We start from the raw sequence: 22,142 nt of genomic DNA on the forward strand, positions 1-22,142 counted from the left end.
ATGGGTTGCCAAAGGAAAAACAGTAGCGCCGGTTAGCTTCAAAGCGCTTTAAAACCACCATTGGACTACCCGCACAGTAGTCTGAAACCATTGGGAATGGCAATGCTGATTGCCAAATGCAACCTAGAATTGTGAGGAATTCATTTCTTAAATCTCAAAAATGGGTGCAGTACCAGTACTCACCACTATCCAAAAGCCGGCATTTTAAAACCACACCAGATTTTACTTTTTTGTGTAAAACTGAATGAACCCAAAGCAGGCTAAAGAAAGACTTACTGAGAGGTGGATACAATGTAAAGTGATATTCTGAAGTGACTTGAAGGTTTATAACAAGACTGGCTGAGCTGTGGATTGCAGCAGTTTAAGTTGCACTGGATTTAAAGACACTAAAATCGAAAATGTTTAGATTAAATGAGTGACCTATGTTTGGTGTCACATGCCTTTGTAACTGTTGAAATGCCAAAGTTTTGCACTTAGAATCAGCATTCTAGCTGCATGTGTAAAATTACAGGTTAATTTAAAAAGCAACAAAAAACATGACAGTTAGCTGAAAGTCTGGCTTAAGGAACTTGATTTTGCTTGACAACTACCCCCATCAGGAGTGAAACTTGAGTCACAGCTGTGTTCCCAGGCCTAGCTGCCCTTTTGCTGCTCACACTAAGGATATGCCATCTATCTGATAATTGAATTACCTGTGCTCTACAGGAGCTCTGAACAAAGCCTGTCTTGACTCATGCAAAGGTTTTATTACAGCAGTCGTAAAATGTAGCTTCCTCTTGGCAGAAGCTGGGAGGGGCACTGCCTGTGAGAGCAAGCTGGCTTGGCAGAACTGGATAAACCAGTATTTCTACCTTGTGCTGAGAGGAAACCACACCCCTTTGTAGCCAGAATATTGTTTAGAAAAAGATGGATCATTCATAGAGCGGACATGTGAAAATTTTATAAATGATACCATAATTCTTGTGATTTTTCTGCCCACATTTTAAGACGTTTTTCGACCCGGTGGCATGTTCAGGGGGGTTTTAGCGGAAAAGAGGATATTACTCAAAATGTGTGCATGTGAAAAATCTGACACTTCATCAACTAATGTCCATACTCCTTGCGCACATGTGTGTAAATTTGGGGTAATGTCCGGAATTGCAAACCAGTTAAAAAGTGCAAAATATTGCCATTTCTGAATGCAAGCTCCCAGGAAGAGCAGAGTTTGAACAGGGTATACCTCCTGTAATGCATGATGGGTGCATATGATTTTAAAACAATATGTACCTCTGCAAATATGTATTTGTTTCAAATCTAGATTTGTGTGTAAGTTGACAGGAGGAGTGGACTCTCTGCAAGCCATAAAATGACATCACGCTGACACACACTTCCTTCCCCAATCAAATGAGAAATGGAAGTTTGACCAATTAGAAGCTGAGAGAGAGGTAGGGTCAGTGATGCTAGAACACACCCACATTCTAAACACATAAAAGCAGAGAGACAGGACAGATAGGGACCTTCAATTCCATCTGCAGCGGGACGCTCTGCCGGAAAAATCCATACTTACCTCCATCAATCTTCAAAGAGCCAACACTTAGACTCCAAGATAAACAGAGACTTCAGAACCTTAACCAAAAAGGCCACTGCCAGCAAGAGTATTTGTCAGCAGGCCTCAAAATATTTTTGCAACTGAACTCTTCAGACAGCCGGGCGAGCCGTCTGAATTTTGCCAAGAACTTTTGCAAGAACCCGGTGACAGAAATATCCAAAGAGAAGGCAGGACCCGACCCAGAGAACCGGTGCCTAGCAGAGACCAGGCCATTGTATCCAGAGTGCTGACCCCGATGCTGTGAGCAGTTCCAGAGGCCAGGCGCTGTGAGCAGAACCCGGGAAGACCTGACCAGACTGAAGTCCGTGACCAAGTCGCTTTCCGGTTCAAAATCTCTTGTGAGTACTCAGCAAAACTCAGAACACCTCTCTTTGTTAAAATCATATAATTCAATCTATTTAACCTAAGTAGAACTGCCTCCTAGCTGTCACCTGTCATTTTAGCTGCAAAATCTGCCACTTGTCATTTTGAGCTTGTAAAATTTGCAAAACCAAAAACGACCTCTATTAAATCGGTCATAACTCTGTAACCGTTTGGGTTAGAGACTTGCAGTAACTTTCCTTAGAAAGCTTAGAATCGTGGCTTTCCTAAGAACCTAGAACCGCAATTCTACCCCCTATAGTTTTACCGCAATCGCAGAACACGCATTCGCGAATTTTACCGCGATTTGCAAATTTCTTCACATGTAAAAACTGCTGCTGCTTGCCTTCCATTTGCCAGAAATTCGTTTAACCTGCTAACTATCCCTGCATCATTGCTAGGGTGAGCCTGGACTAATATTAACTAGATACCACTCACCCTGAACCTCTGAAAGGGAATTAAAAGCATTTCCAACATATTTCTCATCCATTGCTAGCACATATCAAAGCATTTGGGCCTGTGTTTTCAAAACTCCTATCTGTTTTCTGTAAGCGTGCTTGGGGGGATTGAACTGAATTAAATTGATTGCATTTCTGAGAACTGTGTGCTTTCCTCCCATTTCCTTGCATTGCATAAAGAGGGGGGGAGTGAATAGTCAGAGAAGAGTGATTACATTGTTTGGTTGAAATCATATTGAGTATTTTCTGTACTGCATTCATTGAATATTGCATCCACCTGAGCTTACATAAAGCATTCTCTACCACATTATACTGTAAGGGGATTCAATTCAACACTACAGCTAAGTCAACGCCTAGTCTATAATACTGAATGAAAACCCTTATTGATATATCTTTAGGTCCAGTTCATGCGTTCTGGATGACTACCCCTATATAACACCCCTCTCTTGGAATCCCCCTGACCCCACTGAGCCAAGAAGTAGTTCTGTTTTGCAAGTTTAAAAGGTTTATTTGATAATTTAAAATATATATATATCACAGTTTATAATAAATTAATAATTGAATAGCACACTTAATCTGATATGATAAAGATCAACAACGGAGAATCTGGCACTAGCACACTTCTTATAATCACTAATGAGTTGACATGAAATGGATAAGGTAGCACACTGGTAAATAGGAACAAAAGTATAATGTGGTAGAGGATGCTTTATGTAAGCTCAGGTGGATGCAATATTCAATGAATGCAGTACAGAAAATACTCAATATGATTTCAACCAAACAATGTAATCACTTTTCTCTGGCAATCCCCTCCCCCCCTTGATGCAAGGCAAGGAAATGGAAGGAAAACACACAGTTCTCAGAAATGCAATCAATGTAAATCAGTTCACCCCGGCAAGCTTAGACAACAGAAGTTTAAAAACACAGGCCCAAATTGCTTTGACATGTGCTGGCAATGAATTAAAAAATATGCTAAATTGCTTTTAATTCCCTTTCAGAGGTTCAGGGTGAGTGGTATCTAGTTAATATTAGTCCAGGCTCACACTAGCAATGAGGCAGGGATAGTTAGCAGGTTAAACGAATTTCTGGCAAATGGAAGGCAAGCAGCAGCAGTTTTTTACATGTGGAGAAATTTGCAAATCGCGGCAAAATTCGCATATGCGCCGAGCGCTATTACAGTTATTACAGTTATCGTTTTGGGGTCCTAGGAAAGCCTAGGATCTCAGCTTCAAAATGAAAGTTACTGCAAGTCTCTAGCACAAACGGTTGCGGAGATATGAGCGATTTTGTGAAGGTCGTTTTACAGATTTGAAATTTTAAACGCACACTTTTTCAGCTTTAAAAATGATGGCAGGATAACACAATTGCTAAGCTGCAGTTCTACTTAGGTTAAATAGATTGAATTAGAGGAATTTAAACTAAGAGATTGGTTCTACACAGTTTTCTAGGTACTCACACTATATTCTTGAGTGAAATGGGCCTCATCACGGATCTGGTCAGGGTTTTAAATTCGCCTCTGGTCTCTGCACTTCACAGTGATCTGGGTCAGCTCTCTCTGGTTCTCTGGTCTGGGTCTCTAGTTCTGGATAGATTGAAGTCTCTAGTTTGGCTCTCTGGAGGTTTGATGGAGGTAAAGCATGGATTTTTCCGGCAGAGCGTCCCGCTGCAGATGGAATTGAAAAGTCCCTATCTGTCCTGTCTGTCTGATTTTATGTGTTTAGAATGTGGGTGTGTTCTAGCATCACTGACCCTACCTCTCTCTCAGCTTCTAATTGGTCAAACTTCCATTTATCATTTGATTGGGGAATGAACTGTGAGTCAGAGGGATGTCATTTTATGGCTTGCAGATAGGACACTCCTCTGTCAGATTGCACACATTCTATATTTGATAATAAAAGACATATTTTACAGTTACACAGTTGCTTGAAATTACATATACATGGTGTGGCTGAATTTAGCCATGTCTCTGTCCAAATCTGCTGTTTCTAAGAGCTTGCATTCAGAAATGGCACATATTTCACTTTTTAACTGGTTTTGCAATTTCTGACATTGACCCAACTTTACATACATGTGCGCAGGGAGTACGGACATTAACTGATGAAGTTTCAGATTTTTAACATGCATACATTTAGAGTAATATCCACTTTTCCGCTAAAACCCCCCTGAACACGCCACCGGGTCGAAAAACCTCTTAAACTGTGGGCAGAAAAATCACAAGAATTATGGTATCATTTATAAAATTTTCACATGTCCGCTCTATGAGTTATTCATCTTTTTAAAGTTATGTTCTGGCTCCAAAGGGGTGTGGTTTACCCTCAGCACAAGGTTGAATTTCTGGTTTTTCCAGTTCTGCCAAGCCAGCTTGCTCTCACAGGCAGTGCCCCTCCCCTTTCCTCAGGAGGAAGCCACTTTTTACGACCATTTACGACTCCTGCCAATAAAACCTTTGCCTGAGCCAGGACAGGGCTTTGTTCACTTTCCTGCAGAGCACAGGTAATTCAATTATCAGATAGATGGCATATCCTTAGTGTGAGCAGCAAAAGGGCAGCTAGGCCTGGGAACACAGCTGTGACTCAAGTTTCACTCCTGATGGGGGTAGTTGCCAGGCAAATTGGAATCTCTTTAAGCTGTCATTTCTGTTCCCCAGTTTCTGCATTCAAATAAAACTAAACATTTTTACAGATGCAGCTAGAAGGCTGATTCTAAGTGCAAAACTATGGCATTTCAACAGTTACAAAGGCATGTGACACCAAACATAGGTCACTTATTTAATCTAAACATTTTCGATTTTAGTGTCTTTAAATCCAGTGCAACTTAAACTGCTGACTCCATAGCTCAGCCAGTTTTGTTATAAGCATTGTTCTGGGCTCTTCCTTTCCCAGATTTTGTAGGCACACAAAACTCCATTCTACCAAATGTCTGCTGGTGTTCAGTGAATATTTTGCACATATTGCAATGTTTGAAATAGGCACTTTGGCTTGCCTTCAGAGAAACACAGGGTGGTTTTAAACTGCCGGCTTTTGGATAGTGGTGAGTACTGGTACTGCACCCATTTTTGGGATTTAAGAAAAGGAATTCCCCACAATTTTAGGTTGCATTTGGCAATCAGCATTGCCATTCCCAATAGTTTCAGACTACTGTGTGGGTAGTCCAATGGTGGTTTTAGGCAGTTTCCTTCTGTGCCCATAACATCGCCAAAAATGAGTGGCAGCCTATTCTTCATGCATTTCCCTGTGCATTTTCTGGGAAGCTCTGGCCATCATGATGTTTTCCATGTCAGTACTGCACAGTTTTGAGGTAGGGCTCGGATGCATGGGTAAATACATCCCACAAGCCCCCCTCTTGCGATGGCCATTCGGTTTCACTGATGGGACTCGCAAGATCTGGGATGTTTCCTCATCTTCTTCCAATAGATGGCACAGTTCAGCATCTTTTCCTCCATCCGGTCGGATCGATCGGTTCTCCTCGCCGGTCCTGATGGGAATATTGGGCGGTACCCCGAGCCCGTTGCGTCTCAGCTCCCGGTCTCCGGATCGTCCTCCTTGGCCCGTCTTCAGGTTTTCTTTCTCCTAGGACGACAAAGGAAGAGCGGCAATACCTACTCATAGACGTTTTCCACCACTGTTGAAATAGTGGGGCAGCATATGCATTTCATCATGACGAAACATTACATTCTGATTTTGATAAAATAAAAACAGTATAACTAAGAGACAGTTTCATGCAAATCACAATATTTTAGAGACTAGATGTGGTATGTTTTATGATTGGAACTGAATTAGTCTGATACAGTACCCGCTAGGATTCCAGAGGATTCCTCCAGTTGTTGCAGAGTGTGCCTGGGATGGCAACATTTCAACTGGTTTATGTGGACCCACTTGTCTTCCCCCTCTGCCGAACCGCCTTTGGGGATGTGGATTTTGTAGGCCACAGGTGAGATCTTGTCGATGATCTCAAAGGGTCCTTTCCATGTAGGCAAAAATTTGCGCTGCTTGGCCTGGTTCCTTTGGAAGTTGTATAGATAGACCCGGTCCCCCACCTGATATTCCTTCCTGGAAGTTTTCAGGTCATAGTGGGTCTTCATGCTATCAGCTGATCTTTCTAGATTCCGCTGAGCATAAGCAAAAGCATGTTGGAGGTGTTTCCTTAAATTCTCTACATACTCATGAGTAGTGGAGGCATTTATCAGTGTCTGCTCTTGGGTCCTATAGAGCAAATGCTGAGGAAGCACCATCTTGCGCCCAGTCATCAACTCAAATGGTGACATTTTGGTTGCAGATGAAGGGGTAGATCTGATAGCCATTAGGACCAGAGGTAATCGGATATCCCAACTTGGCCCAGAATCTGCCACAAACTTCTTTAATATGCTCACAATGGTTCGGTTATATCTCTCTACTGCCCCAGAAGAAGCTGGCCGATAAGCAATATGCAGCTTTCTCTTGACCCCCAGTATCTCCCACATCTTTGTCATTACTTCACTGGTGAAGTGGCTACCTCTGTCTGACTCAATCCTTTGAGGTAGACCAAAACGGGAAAAGATGTGGTTAATCATCAAGGCAGCTGCAGTTTCTGCCTTGCAATTTGGGGCTGGGAGACAATTCACCCACTTGGTAAACAAGCATGTCACAGTCAACATGTACTTATTCCCCCTAGCCGAGCGAATCACAGGGCCTACAAAGTCGATTTGTAAATCTGACCATGGCAGTGTCATCCCCCTCTTTTGGAGAGGCGCACGGTGCGTGAGGGATGATGGCTGAAATTGTGCACACACAAGACACCCCTTCAAGTATTGGTCGAGGTCCTGCCCCATGTGTGGCCAGTATGCAACCTCTCTTAAGATTTCCAATGTTGTGTGAAACCCCCTATGACCGGCGGTGGCCGCATCATGGGCGTGACTTAACATCAGGCTTCGGAATGAGGTAGGAACCACCCACTGATCGTGGCCAGCTTTGGATTTCCATACCAGCAAACCGTCTTGGATTCTGAACATTTTTGGACATTTCATCAACACTCTTAGGTCCTCTTTCCCAGTGTAATCGGTATCCGTCAGGGGAAAGTTCTCAGGGTCCTCAAGGTGCTGGTAAAATTTACCAATTATTGGATCCCCCTTCTGAGCAGTAATCAAATCAGCATCAGGGGTCTCCTTACTCCATTGTGCAATTGAAAGGTCATTGTGAGCATTTGTCTGGGACCTAGTGATGGCAGTGACCTGGATTTCCCCCAACAGGGACTCAATCTCAATTAGATCCCCTTGGATGGCTCCGGTTTTGGCCCGCTGATCGGCTAAGTCATTTCCAGTTTTGTCTGGTCCCTCTACTTTGGAATGACCCTTAATCTTTTTCCAGTAGATGGTCATCCCATTCGATGTGACCAGATCATCAATGTTTTGGATCAACTTCCCATGTTTCAAGGGTTTGTTGTTAGCACATAACATGCCTCTGGTTTTCCAATTAACCAGGTGCTCCACGAACCCGTTCCGTACATAATCCGAATCTGTGATTATGACCAGTTCGTGGAGTTGATGCTGGACAGCAGTGAGGATGGCCTGATGCACAGCCATCAATTCTGCCACCTGACTACTTCGGGGACCAATTTTGTATCCAGCGGAGGGTTCTGGGGACTCATTCACCCATGCATTCCCTACGCCGGCCACCAGTTCTTTCTCCCCGTTGTTGTCAACATGGTAAGAGCATCCATCCACATAGACAGTGGGCATTCCCTCACACTTGTCTTCTTCAAAGACTTTGTGGGGGGAATTAAGGTATGCCTCCATGTTGTCCTTTATTTTTAGACTTTCGTCCTCGAGACAGTTTTCTCTGGCACAATCATGCAAGTCAGCCAGACCTTGCGCGAGGGGACTCTTCTTGTTTTGGCCATATCTGACCTCCACAGGAAAGCCTTGCATTGACAGAATCCAGGAAGTAATTCGGGAATTACTCACATTTCCAGCCCGGATTCTGTCACTTTGGAGATATTGAAGAGGCTGGTGTGGAGTCTCCACTATAATGTGTTCCCCCTGGATAAACGGGCGGTAATTCTTCAATGCCCACACCGTTGCCAGGAGTGCCTTCTCACAATCGTTGAATTTTTCCTCCACAGAGGATAAAGTTTTGCTCGCATATGAGATTACTTTATTGACCTTGTCATGCTTTTGGTATAATACGGCCGTCAAGCACGTATTAGAGAACCCTGTCTCCAGGAAGAACTCCTTGTTTCTGACAGGGTAAGCTAGGCAAGGCGCTTGTGAGAGGCTTCTCTTGAGTTGTCTTACTGCCTCGGATTGTTCTGGACCCCATTCCCACTTGACCCCCCCCTTTAGGAGATGAATCAGGGGTCTGGTGATCTCTGCGTAGCCCTCAATGAACTTTCTGCTGTAATTAGTCAGTCCAAGGAGGCTCCTTAGTTCCCGCAGAGTTGTGGGGTCTTTCAGTTTCTGAAGTGCTTCCACTTTCTTTTCCTGGGGACAGAGGCCCTGAGGAGTAATCTCATGCCCCAAGAAATTAACACGGGTTCTACACCACTGTGCTTTCTGAAAGGAAAGTTTTGCTCCGGCGGCCCTCAACTGCGTCAGAACATAACAGATCTCCGCTATGTGTTCCTCCACAGATGAACTTTTAATGAGGACATCATCTACATAAGCCAGGTTACCCCTCGCACCCAGGTCGGGCATGGCCTTATGTAGGAAAATATTGAACTCATTACCGGAGTTAAGGTATCCGAAGGGAGTCCGGGTCCATGTGTACTGCTGGCCCCCAAAGGTAAAAGCCAGCTTGTATTGGTCCTCCCTACTGACAGGCACAGTCCAGTATCCATTGGTCAGGTCTATTGCAGTGAATACCTGTGACCCCTGGATCTGGGCCAGCCCTTGGTCAATGTAGGGCAGAGGCCATCGGGAAGTATGGACCCGTTTGTTGAGCTCTCTGAGGTCGGCACAGAGTCTCCACTGGCCGTTTGGCTTCAATATTCCCAGCACCGGATTATTGAAGGTGCTGTGGACTGGACGGATTATTCCCCGGGACTCAAGGTTCTTAATTATTTCAGTAAGGGACTCCATGGATGCGAGAGGCAAACGATATTGCTTCACAAACACTGGAGTCATGCCAGGGTCCGTGGGGATTGTTGTTGTGTGGATGTCAGTGCGACCACAGTCATATGAGTCTACCGCAAAGAGATCTTGGAAATCCAAGAAAACTTGTTTCAACTTTTGCTTTTGTTCCAGAGTCACACAGGCATCCGCTAGGTTGACTCTCTCTTCCACCATCTGCCTGAAGCCTGGAAAGACTTCTGGTCTGGCTATCTCCGCGGCCTCCTCCAGCTGGGTGGAGAAGTCCCTGGTCAGAGTGCTGATTTGGACCGGAGGCTTCAGGTGGGAAAGGCAGCCCTCATGTACCTGGAAAATCACCTCATCCCTCCTGAAGTCACACGTCACATCTTCCTTACCATAGGGGCAGGAAGTGTACACCAGGAAGTTCCCCCCATGCCGGGTGAAAATCCTGTCTGGTGTTGTATTGTCCTCACTGTCACTGTCAAAACAGTCCTTGGGGATTGGTCCTAACAGTTCATTTCTAAGATCAATGGAGAAATGTCGGTCATCAACCGCCATTCCAATAATGGTGCCTGCGGCTAGAGTAATACTCTTTAAGTCGCTGTTATCCACCTCTATTGGAATGGTGTCATGTTCTATGTTGACTAATGGAGTTGGGTTTACCCCCAACCCTTGCTGTTGGAGAGAAGCATTTAGATGTATGTAAGCATCAGGGTTTTTCAACTCTTGTCCCCTTTTAACTTTCACTTCCAGGGAGAATTGTCGGGTCCTTTCTGGGATGGTGACTTCCTCTTTAACCTGAATTTCAACTGCATAAGGTAGCAATTGAGCTGACCTAAATGCTTTTTCTGGATCATCAAAGCCCATGGGATTATCCGCTAATCGGGACAAAGCTTTGAAGTTTATTAGGTCCAAACTAATGGCAAAGCGATTGAGAATGTCACTGCCTAAGTAAAAGGCGGCAGGGACGTCTCGCACGACCCAACAAATGTGGACTATACTCTTGTTGCCAATGGAGATTTTGAGCATACACCTGCTTGGCAGGAGATGTTTGGAATTAGGTGCTTCCAGGTCCATTTCCCATTTGTCTATCAGTTTGAAGGTGGGAATGGCTGGATCTTTTGGGAGTTGGCGAAACATGGCTTCGCTGATGAAGCTCTTACCGTTGTTTACACACACTCGAGCGAGAACAGAGTCCTTCCCATCATTTAACTGAACAGGGATGAACAACTGCTCTCCAATTTGCTGAATATCAGCCAGGCTCTGAGCTGATTTCACATCTTTCTGGACTATAGGAGTGGGAGTTTCTGATTGTGGATTGGTATAGAATCTCAGAGTGTTTCCTTCCAGCGTGGAGTACCACTTTAGACTGGAAGGAAGGTTGATTTTCAGAAATAGAGAGGACCCCCCATCACCAGTCTGTTGTCCTACTGCTATTACTGTCACGTCTGGAATTTGGCTATTCTGGAAGTGAAATTCTACTTGGTCAGATTTTTGTTCAACCATGTGGCATGTGCCGTTTAAACTAACATGGTTGACACTCTGTTTTAATTTTATTGGTCGGCTAGTCTGGGTCCAGAGGACCTTGTTTACGCAATCTATTAGGGGTGACAACCTTCTCAGGAGGTCATTCCCTAGTAAACAAGGGGTGCCCTCTGGGGTCACAACTATGACCGGGTGTTTCAACTTATGTCGCCCAATTTTAATGTCCAAGTCTGCAGTCCTCTCGACGGGAATTTCCTTCCCGTCAAAGTTCTGTAGTTGTCCCGGAAGAGAGGTGAGAGGAATTTGGTAATTCTCTCCCCTTCCTGCATTCAGTTCATCAAAGGCCCTTCTGGACAGAAGGGTAGCTTGAGATCCAGTGTCCACCAGTGCCGAGATTGTACCCTGCCCCTGTACTTGTACCGGGGCATAATATCTTCCCTCCTTCTCCTCAAGGGGGCACAGATAATGTACATTTTTGGACAATTGGTGGGCTAATTTTCTGGTTTTGGACATCGCTAGCGAAGAGATTTGGGCAGAATTCTGTGGAGGGTCTTGGGAATCTGAAAGAAAAATTTGGCAACTGGAGATCAGAGCCATTGTGGGTTCCCCTGGTTCCAGTTCTGGGCCGCCCCCCCCTTTTTGGAGGCAGTCCCCAGTATGGGTTTGAACCCGGGGATTTTCTTGCTGTTGGTTCTGGGATGAGATGGTGGGCGGCGGTAGCTCAGTCTCCACATCTCCCCATTCTGGATTTGCATTCCTAGGGACCCATTTTTCTTTGGGAGGAGTTCCCCCCTCTCTGAAGGAGAAGATCCTTTTCTCAGGATCCTCTGAGGATCCCTCTCCCTCAAATTGGAAGATCTGTACCTCCTCCTCAAACTGAGTCTGTTTGGGTCTTTTGTTTCTCCTACCCCCCCCTCTGCTCCTTAGGAGGCAGACTTTCAAGGGCAAGAGATTTTGTTTCCGGTTCCTGGGTTTCCAGGGGCTGTTTACAAGTGAGGAAGGAAGCTTCCTCCAAGGCTTTACACCCCCCTTCCCTTTGTGCCTCCTCCCTGGGAACCGGTGAGTTATCGGGGTGCTGCCCCCGTCATTGTTCTGGAGCACCAGGTCCAGAGTTGGGTGCGTTCTGCGCCGGCATGCTGATCTGAGGGTTCTGCTGAGCCCTCAGTATGTGACCCATATCCCGCGCCATGTTTTGAACCTGGCGCTCTAACTGGGAAACCCGCTCAGGCTGATACGGGGCCCTGTTTTCTCCCCTGGGCTGATCCCGGGAAGGGTAGCTGTCCCTCCTCTGGTAATACCCCGGGTTGGGAAGATTTGGGTACCCCTCCACCCTTGGCCTCCCCTCTCCCGGATTCAGTGGTCTGGGCTCAGGGAATTGGGGAAAGAAGGATGGATGGTTTTGGGGCTGAAAGTCGGGTGGATATCTGGGGGAAAAGTTCTGCCCAGGGTTTGGTAAATTTCTGCCCTCCTGTGGGAAGTTTGGAGGGAAGTTCCCTGGGTTAGGTGCTTGTCTGGATCCCCCCCCTTGGGCTGGAGGAGTCCACACATAACCCAGGATGGGTCGATTTCCCTTGTAACGGGGACTTACATAATCAGGAGAGCGAGGGACCCCATTTGTGGGGCTGCCTCCTTGGCTCCCTGTCTGTGACTGACCCGAGGACCTCCTGGGCCTAGCATTATTAGGTGCAGGCAGGTTTTTAGGCCCCCCCATCTCCAAATCCAAAACGGGGGTGACCTTTACCTCTGCCACCTTGGCAGCAGCAGGGGTGCTGTTGGCTTTGGGGTTTTTCTGGGCATTACTTTTGCTATCTATCGGTTTCTGCACCTCATAGATCCGGGTAGCCTGTTCAATGACCCAGTCTAAAGATCTTTTCTCGTGAAAATCCCTCACGAGCTGGGTCATGATATATTTGGGCAAGGCATGGAAAAACGTATTTATAAATTCCCTGCTATCCGTGCGCACCCTTCTTGTGGTCTGTGCAAAAGCACGCTTTAACTCCTGCACAAATTCTTGTGGGGCCTGATCCTCCCCACATTGCAAATTGTAGGCTGCCTTGCGAGCCTCTTGAGGATTTCTGTGAACAGAAAAATGTTTCAGGATGGCCGCCTTATATGTGGACCATCTTAAATGATTTTGGTCCTCCAGCCCCGCAAAGAAACTGGAGTATTCCGGGGAGAATGTCCACTTTACATATTGAATACAGCTTTGGCTGTCCTTCAAATGGAAAGTCTCCATCATTTGTTCAAACAACTCTAAGTGCTCCCAAACAGAATACTTAGCGTTCTTATGGTAAGGCGTGATGACGCTCCTGATCGCCTTAATCTGCTTTAAGGGGTCCTTAAGCAAGGCCCTTTTTGCCTTATTGGCCTTTTTGGTTCGGGTAACCCTTGTCCATTCTTCCTCGGACTCAGAGGCACTGCTCCCAGAGGTTCCCGTCTGTTCTTCCAGGTTTTCCCGGATTCTGCGAGCCTGGGAATGGCTGGCAGAATGTGGGGACCTGGTCTCCTGTGTCCTGCGCAGTTCAGAGGAGTCTTCAGATTCCTCCTTGCTGCCAGGATTTGATGGGTACCCCCTCCACTGACCTAACTGGGCAGAGGTTTTCAGGATGCCCTTAATGGGCCTACTCTCCTGGGGTTCCCCATTGAACTGTACTGTACTTGGGTGCCCATACCCGGATGCCCACCCCTCCATTCCTGAGTGGTTCTGGCCTATGAGCCCCATACTCTTAGCTGGATAGTAATCTGCCATCCCTGTGGCCCTGTGCTCATGTGCGCCAGGGAACATGGGGGTGGCAGAGTCCAGGGACTGAGAGGTATGAGGGCCTCTGGTACTAGGGCTCCTGAGGTTATGCTCCGGAGTTTCCATTTCCCAGCGAACCTCATCTCTATCCGCCCCTGCTCCCTGTTGCAATGCAAGAGCCTGCATTTGTGCCTTCAGTTCCTCTGTTAAGGCCTTACTCGACTCTATCAGTTTCTCCTGCATCGCTACCTGTTGCTGGAGCCTATCATTGTGTTGACAGAGGGCCTCATTCTCCCTCTGTGCTTCCTGGTTGGTCCTGGAGAACTGGGCCAGTCTTTGCTGCAGGAGGTTTACCTCCTGAGCTGTGTCCCTATTGGCCTGCTCCTTTCTTGCTAGAGCATCTTCCACCCTTCTGGTGTGCTCTACCAAGTTCTGGTTTTCTTTTTGGAGATCACCCAGCCCCTGGAGGGCCAGGTGATTTTCTTCCATTTTCCTTTTTAAATGGCAGACTTCCTGGCCTAAGGCGTCTCTTTCCTGACTAAGAGCCTGCATTTGTGCCGCCAGGTCGTCCCTCTGCCTTTGAAAGGCACCAGCTTTCTGGCGTTCTTCATCAAACTCTGCCTGGGTATCCAGGTCTTTCAAAATCAGCTTGTTGCTCTCTACCTTCACTCTATCTAGATGACTTTGCAGGGTGGCTACCTGCTCCGTGCATGCCCTGTTAAAGTCTAATTGTTGCTCCAGCTTTTTCTGGCTCTGCAGTAAGGAGTCCAAACTGTCTTGGTGCTCCTTCTGCAGGGCCAGAAATCTAGTATCCTGGTCAGCCTTTTCCTGTTGCAGTATATCCATATCCTCCTTTATTTTAGTGATGTACCGTCTGCTATCATTTTCTGACTCCTGGCTCCTGAGCAGCCTCTGCTCAGAAGAGTCCAGCTCAGATTGGGCCTTCTGTAATGCCAGCAGTTGCCTACTCGCCAGAACTTGGCCTTCAGCACATTTGTCCTGCATGGCTCCCATATGTAAATATAAATATGCCGCTACCCTGGCAATCTTATTGTGTTCATCATTGGCTTTAGGAGCCATATATAGTTCACTCAGGGCCACATGTAATGGATCCTGATCTCTCCATAGGTCTGACCCTGTTTCAGTGACCTGTCGCGTGATGGCCTGCAACCAGGCATCCTGGCCCTGTTCGGTCCATTCACCTCTCACAAATAGCTTATGCAAGAGGTGCTCTCTGGCTATTTTCATGTCTACTAAGGTCGTCATTCTAGAGATTGATCTCTGTCCTGACTTACAGAAGTTAGTATTTTATTTTTGCAGAACAGAACTTTTCTTGGAGTGTCCCTTTTGAGGAATGCTTCACAGCGTAATGCAGCGTGGTGATCCGACCGGATGTATGTATCCCGTCAGTTAGCACACTGTATTAAGCTGCACAAGTGGTATTCTAACCCAACGTCTCGGCTCGAGCCCCCAATTTGTAAGGGGATTCAATTCAACACTACAGCTAAGTCAACGCCTAGTCTATAATACTGAATGAAAACCCTTATTGATATATCTTTAGGTCCAGTTCATGCGTTCTGGATGACTACCCCTATATAACACCCCTCTCTTGGAATCCCCCTGACCCCACTGAGCCAAGAAGTAGTTCTGTTTTGCAAGTTTAAAAGGTTTATTTGATAATTTAAAATATATATATATCACACTTTATAATAAATTAATAATTGAATAGCACACTTAATCTGATATGATAAAGATCAACAACGGAGAATCTGGCACTAGCACACTTCTTATAATCACTAATGAGTTGACATGAAATGGATAAGGTAGCACACTGGTAAATAGGAACAAAAGTTTAATGTGGTAGAGGATGCTTTATGTAAGCTCAGGTGGATGCAATATTCAATGAATGCAGTACAGAAAATACTCAATATGATTTCAACCAAACAATGTAATCACTTTTCTCTGGCAATCCCCTCCCCCCCTTGATGCAAGGCAAGGAAATGGAAGGAAAACACACAGTTCTCAGAAATGCAATCAATGTAAATCAGTTCACCCCGGCAAGCTTAGACAACAGAAGTTTAAAAACACAGGCCCAAATTGCTTTGATATGTGCTGGCAATGAATTAAAAAATATGCTAAATTGCTTTTAATTCCCTTTCAGAGGTTCAGGGTGAGTGGTATCTAGTTAATATTAGTCCAGGCTCACACTAGCAATGAGGCAGGGATAGTTAGCAGGTTAAACGAATTTCTGGCAAATGGAAGGCAAGCAGCAGCAGTTTTTACATGTGGAGAAATTTGCAAATCGCGGCAAAATTCGCAGATGTGCCGAGCGCTATTACAGAGGAACCACAAGGACTATCTCTATCGTTTCGGGGTCCTAGGAAAGCCTAGGATCTCAGCTTCAAGATGAAAGTTACTGCAAGTCTCTAGCACAAACGGTTGCGGAGATATGAGCGATTTTGTGAAGGTCGTTTTACAGATTTGAAATTTTAAACGCACACTTTTTCAGCTTTAAAAATGATGGCAGGATAACACAATTGCTAAGCTGCAGTTCTACTTAGGTTAAATAGATTGAATTAGATGAATTCAAACTAAGAGATTGGTTCTACACAGTTTTCTAGGTACTCACACTATATTCTTGAGTGAAATGGGCCTCATCACGGATCTGGTCAGGGTTTTAAATTCGCTTCTGGTCTCTGCACTTCACAGTGATCTGGGTCAGCTCTCTCTGGTTCTCTGGTCTGGGTCTCTAGTTCTGGATAGATTGAAGTCTCTAGTTTGGCTCTCTGGAGGTTTGATGGAGGTAAAGCATGGATTTTTCCGGCAGAGCGTCCCGCTGCAGATGGAATTGAAAAGTCCCTATCTGTCCTGTCTGTCTGCTTTTATGTGTTTAGAATGTGGGTGTGTTCTAGCATCACTGACCCTACCTCTCTCTCAGCTTCTAATTGGTCAAACTTCCATTTATCATTTGATTGGGGAATGAACTGTGAGTCAGAGGGATGTCATTTTATGGCTTGCAGATAGGACACTCCTCTGTCAGATTGCACACATTCTATATTTGATAATAAAAGACATATTTTACAGTTACACAGTTGCTTGAAATTACATATACATGGTGTGGCTGAATTTAGCCATGTCTCTGTCCAAATCTGCTGTTTCTAAGAGCTTGCATTCAGAAATGGCACATATTTCACTTTTTAACTGGTTTTGCAATTTCTGACATTGACCCAACTTTACATACATGTGCGCAGGGAGTACGGACATTAACTGATGAAGTTTCAGATTTTTAACATGCATACATTTAGAGTAATATCCACTTTTCCGCTAAAACCCCCCTGAACACGCCACCGGGTCGAAAAACCTCTTAAACTGTGGGCAGAAAAATCACAAGAATTATGGTATCATTTATAAAATTTTCACATGTCCGCTCTATGAGTTATTCATCTTTTTAAAGTTATGTTCTGGCTCCAAAGGGGTGTGGTTTACCCTCAGCACAAGGTTGAATTTCTGGTTTTTCCAGTTCTGCCAAGCCAGCTTGCTCTCACAGGCAGTGCCCCTCCCCTTTCCTCAGGAGGAAGCCACTTTTTACGACCATTTACGACTCCTGCCAATAAAACCTTTGCCTGAGCCAGGACAGGGCTTTGTTCACTTTCCTGCAGAGCACAGGTAATTCAATTATCAGATAGATGGCATATCCTTAGTGTGAGCAGCAAAAGGGCAGCTAGGCCTGGGAACACAGCTGTGACTCAAGTTTCACTCCTGATGGGGGTAGTTGCCAGGCAAATTGGAATCTCTTTAAGCTGTCATTTCTGTTCCCCAGTTTCTGCATTCAAATAAAACTAAACATTTTTACAGATGCAGCTAGAAGGCTGATTCTAAGTGCAAAACTATGGCATTTCAACAGTTACAAAGGCATGTGACACCAAACATAGGTCACTTATTTAATCTAAACATTTTCGATTTTAGTGTCTTTAAATCCAGTGCAACTTAAACTGCTGACTCCATAGCTCAGCCAGTTTTGTTATAAGCATTGTTCTGGGCTCTTCCTTTCCCAGATTTTGTAGGCACACAAAACTCCATTCTACCAAATGTCTGCTGGTGTTCAGTGAATATTTTGCACATATTGCAATGTTTGAAATAGGCACTTTGGCTTGCCTTCAGAGAAACACAGGGTGGTTTTAAACTGCCGGCTTTTGGATAGTGGTGAGTACTGGTACTGCACCCATTTTTGGGATTTAAGAAAAGGAATTCCCCACAATTTTAGGTTGCATTTGGCAATCAGCATTGCCATTCCCAATAGTTTCAGACTACTGTGTGGGTAGTCCAATGGTGGTTTTAGGCAGTTTCCTTCTGTGCCCATAACATCGCCAAAAATGAGTGGCAGCCTATTCTTCATGCATTTCCCTGTGCATTTTCTGGGAAGCTCTGGCCATCATGATGTTTTCCATGTCAGTACTGCACAGTTTTGAGGTAGGGCTCGGATGCATGGGTAAATACATCCCACAATACTTCTGTACCTATTTACCAGTGTGCTACCTTATCCATTTCATCTCAACTCCTTAGTGATTATAACGAAGTGTGCTAGTGCCAGATTCTCCGTTGTTAATCTTTATCATATCAGATTAAGTGTGATATTCAATTATTAATTTATTATAAAGTGGGATATATATATCTATGGTTTAATTTATCAAATAAACCTTTTAACTTGCAAAACAGAACTACTTCTTGGCTCAGTGGGGTCAGGGGGATTCCAAGAGAGGGGTGTTATATAGGGGTAGTCATCCAGAACGCATGAACTGGACATAAAGAGATATCAATAAGGGTTTTCATTCAGTATTCTAGACTAGGCGTTAACTTAGCTGTAGTGCTCAATTGAATCCTCTTACAGGTTCAATTGTCTTCCTTCAACAGCAACTTTATCATTATGGTCAGATAATATGGCAGAGAAATCCTGCCCACTGTGTGGAGCACTAGAGGAGGATTTAATGCATTTCCTACTCTTTTGTCTGGCCAATGCAGATAATAGAATCAATACCTTGAAGCCGATATTACGAGAATCGTAATTAGTCATAATCCTCCCTTCTTTGTTATATGTATTGTGTGAAGATTCTCCAAAGGGTGGCTGTTCCTTTACTGACAAATTTAAAAAGAGCATTACATAAAACTAAAACATTCTTAGCGATTTAGTGCACATGCTGACAAAATTGTTACTTACTGATTTTACACAGTTTGTACGGAGGCATATTTTTATGACAAGATTATTTGAAATTAAGTGTATGTATCAGAATTGTAAACCTATTCTTGAATTAAATATTATTTTAATTCTTTTTTCCAACCATTCAATTATGGTGAAACTCAAAGCATCTAGAAAGGAAGGCACTTTGACCTTAAGTCACCAATCCGACCATATGTCATTGTTTTGTGTACACTTTATATTTTTACTTCTGTTAAGAATGTTATATCAGTGGTTTAACCAGACTTACTTGCCAATGCCGTTTCAATCTTACCAATGTGAGCTATTAGGTAAATGTTGTTGTAGTTGCTACTCTTGTTATTTAAAGGAAGTGACCATAATATCGAATTTGTGTTCCAAAAATCGAACGCGTTACAATTTGAAAAAGATGTTTTCTGGAAAAGACATGGGGCCTCATTACGAGTCCGGCGGTAACCGAGGCGGTAAAACCGCCTGGTTACCGCCGGACTCGTATTACCATTCCGCCTCAGTGATTCCCGGAATTACTGGGGCTTTACAACCCCGGTTTTCCGGGAATCACGGAGGCGGAATGGTGTTAATCCCCATTCCCTATGAGTCCTATGCGACTCAATGGGAATGGGGATCATGGAAACACCGGCAGCATCTCGAAATGCTGCCGGTGTTTCCTCGTCCGCCTGCAGGCGGGCGGTGTTAAACCCGCCAGGTCAAACCTGGCGGGAACATCACCTCCCGCCTGCAGGAGTCGGGATCAGGCGGTCCGGAAACAACGGTGGCGGTGGGTTTACCGCCACCGTTATTTCCGGACCGCCTGATTTGTAATGAGGCCCATGATCTGATATGCACAGAGCTCATAATGGTCAATAGCATATGCACCAAGAAAATCCAGGTTAAACAGTACAGATGAAGTGTACTATAGCATCATTAGAATCAAACAATCCACAATGGCTACAACATGTGGAGAGTGAGTGTAAGTATGTTTACCACTACATTCATTCCCAGAGGCAAAACAGCACAGCTGGTGTGTACTTTGAACATCGGGAAATCCATCGTAGAGCCCGTATATTAGGATTGATTGCTCGTACAGTCTGAGTGAACAGGGGTCGAGAACTGCATGCACCACCATGGAAATGGCGTCTGAAGAGTTCATCCCGCTACCTCCACATTAGTACTAATAAAATTCCGTGTAACCCTCTGAGTCTGACAGATGACTCTCCCTCCTACCTTTGGAATGCATCCTGCCAGGAACCAACATAGGAAAAGAACGGGCTAAAGTTAAATATTTTCATATTTTTGCGGCCTCCCATGCAGTTTACTATCTGCCGACCTGTTTAAAGACCCAACTCTTTTTTAGAAGCAAAACAGCCCCTTTGATATGTTGAATGCGTTCACTGGCCAGCTAAGCAACGCACATGCGAGGGAAATGTTATGACTGGTGGAGACCCAGTGCTGCTCCCCTCTGAAGGAAAGTCGAGCTCTGTGGCTGGCTGCGAGCAGGGCATGGGGGACATGCTGGGATAAGCCATCAACGCTAGGAATCTCAAACAGCTTCCTCCGCCTGCGAGGATGCTTTCTGGTTCTCAGGGCGCCTTAGGAAAATATTATCCTGCGTTTGATTGAGGGGGGAGTAGGATAAGCAACACAGCAACGCTTTTGTTTTTACACCAGCCCACAGGCCTGAGGACTTCAAACAGCTGAAGCCTTTCCAAAACGACTGTGTGTTCATTTCATCAGCTTCTTGGCTCCGTGTGTGCTCATGGTTTCTAAGGGCTCTCTCTGTGGACAAAGAACTAGAATGTTTACAGCAATCCTCCAGTGATGCGACTGTTTCACCGCCAAGCAGTGGTAATGACATCATTCGGGGGGTGAGTGATGCGTCAGGTCTCACTCGATTGAGGGTATTCTGACTTTTGGTGTTCTTCATAACGTCCTGTATTGCGTGTAGGTAACAAGTGAGATGGATCCGCAAGCCTTGACCCCAAACGAGTCACGTGGACAAATGCACTTCCCTTACAGTAAAATGTCAGGGTTGGAACGCACTGGAAGCTCAGATCCCCATTTTTGATCAAGACAAAGTATAGGCAGTGGCAGCGCCCAGATGCGCATGGGTTTGGTGCGCTTTATACATGTCAAAATAAAAATAAATAAAAATAAAATAAGTTAAGGATCTTACCCCTATAACTTTAGAACTGCAATAATGAGACATTGGAAGAATACCCTCTGATAGGCCAAAGGTTAGTTGATTGTACAAGTCCAATTCCTTATTTTCCTCTTAACTTCCACCAAGGTTACCATTTGTGTCTATTGTGAACTTCTCAGAATGCTTATATTTTGTTTGTGTAAAGTGGCACATGCTCACCTAGGAAATGTATTGTTATGACAAATTTGTGACATATTGACTAATTGATACTGGGCAGTTCTGAATTTTAAACGTCAAACAAGGAACAATTGGTGAGAACCGTCTGTCCTTTCTAGCGTAGTGAGGATGGATGGTTCCAAAAGTGGAAGAGTGGGCCTGCAACGAGTGTGCCATCCTCTGACGCCTTCAAGGGAGCAAAGGGGTACCACCAGATAGGTTGGAGGGACTTCCCCGAAAATGTCTTGCGAAAGTGGGGGACACAGCTCAAGTTCTATTTGCTGCAAATTCACACAGGAGACTTGTGTGGTGTCAAACCAGCCCCTCTGCACCTCCAAAAACTATCCCTATACCTCCTTTGACCCATGGCCTCCTTAAACCCTACTGCACCCCAAGAATATGTGGTTTCCTATTTCCAGTAAAATATATGCAAAAAAATTGAACATGCCCCACTGCCCTGGAGGAGCCTGCAGAAGGGGGGCGACAACAGGCTGACCCCCACCCCCACCTTGCAGGATCCTAATTGTTACCCTCAATAATCTCGAACTTCCCAGTATCTATCTCCATAATAGTTTTAAAATGTTGCTGCAATTAAAAAAAATAATGAAATGTGTTTGATTTGGTGAATCACCGAATATGTTCGGCCAGCACTAGCCTCCAGCAGCCAGAGGACACATTCTGCCTTTTACTCAATGAGTTTCAGATTTGATGTCCTAAAATCTGTATGGTCGCCATTTTCTGCTCAGATAGGCATCACAATAATCAGTTTGCCATTTTCCCTGCAAAAAGATCTTGACACGTGAGAAGGCCTAAGGGAAAGGGGGTTCAATGTAAACCCTGGAAAGAAGTGTATATCATGTTGTACAGCGCAAACGGTAGCAGTGGGGACTCAACATACCAT

Source organism: Ambystoma mexicanum, chromosome 11, assembly GCF_040938575.1.
Source record: "Ambystoma mexicanum isolate Mex_15411 chromosome 11, UKY_AmexF1_1, whole genome shotgun sequence".
Lineage (NCBI taxonomy): Eukaryota > Metazoa > Chordata > Amphibia > Caudata > Ambystomatidae > Ambystoma > Ambystoma mexicanum.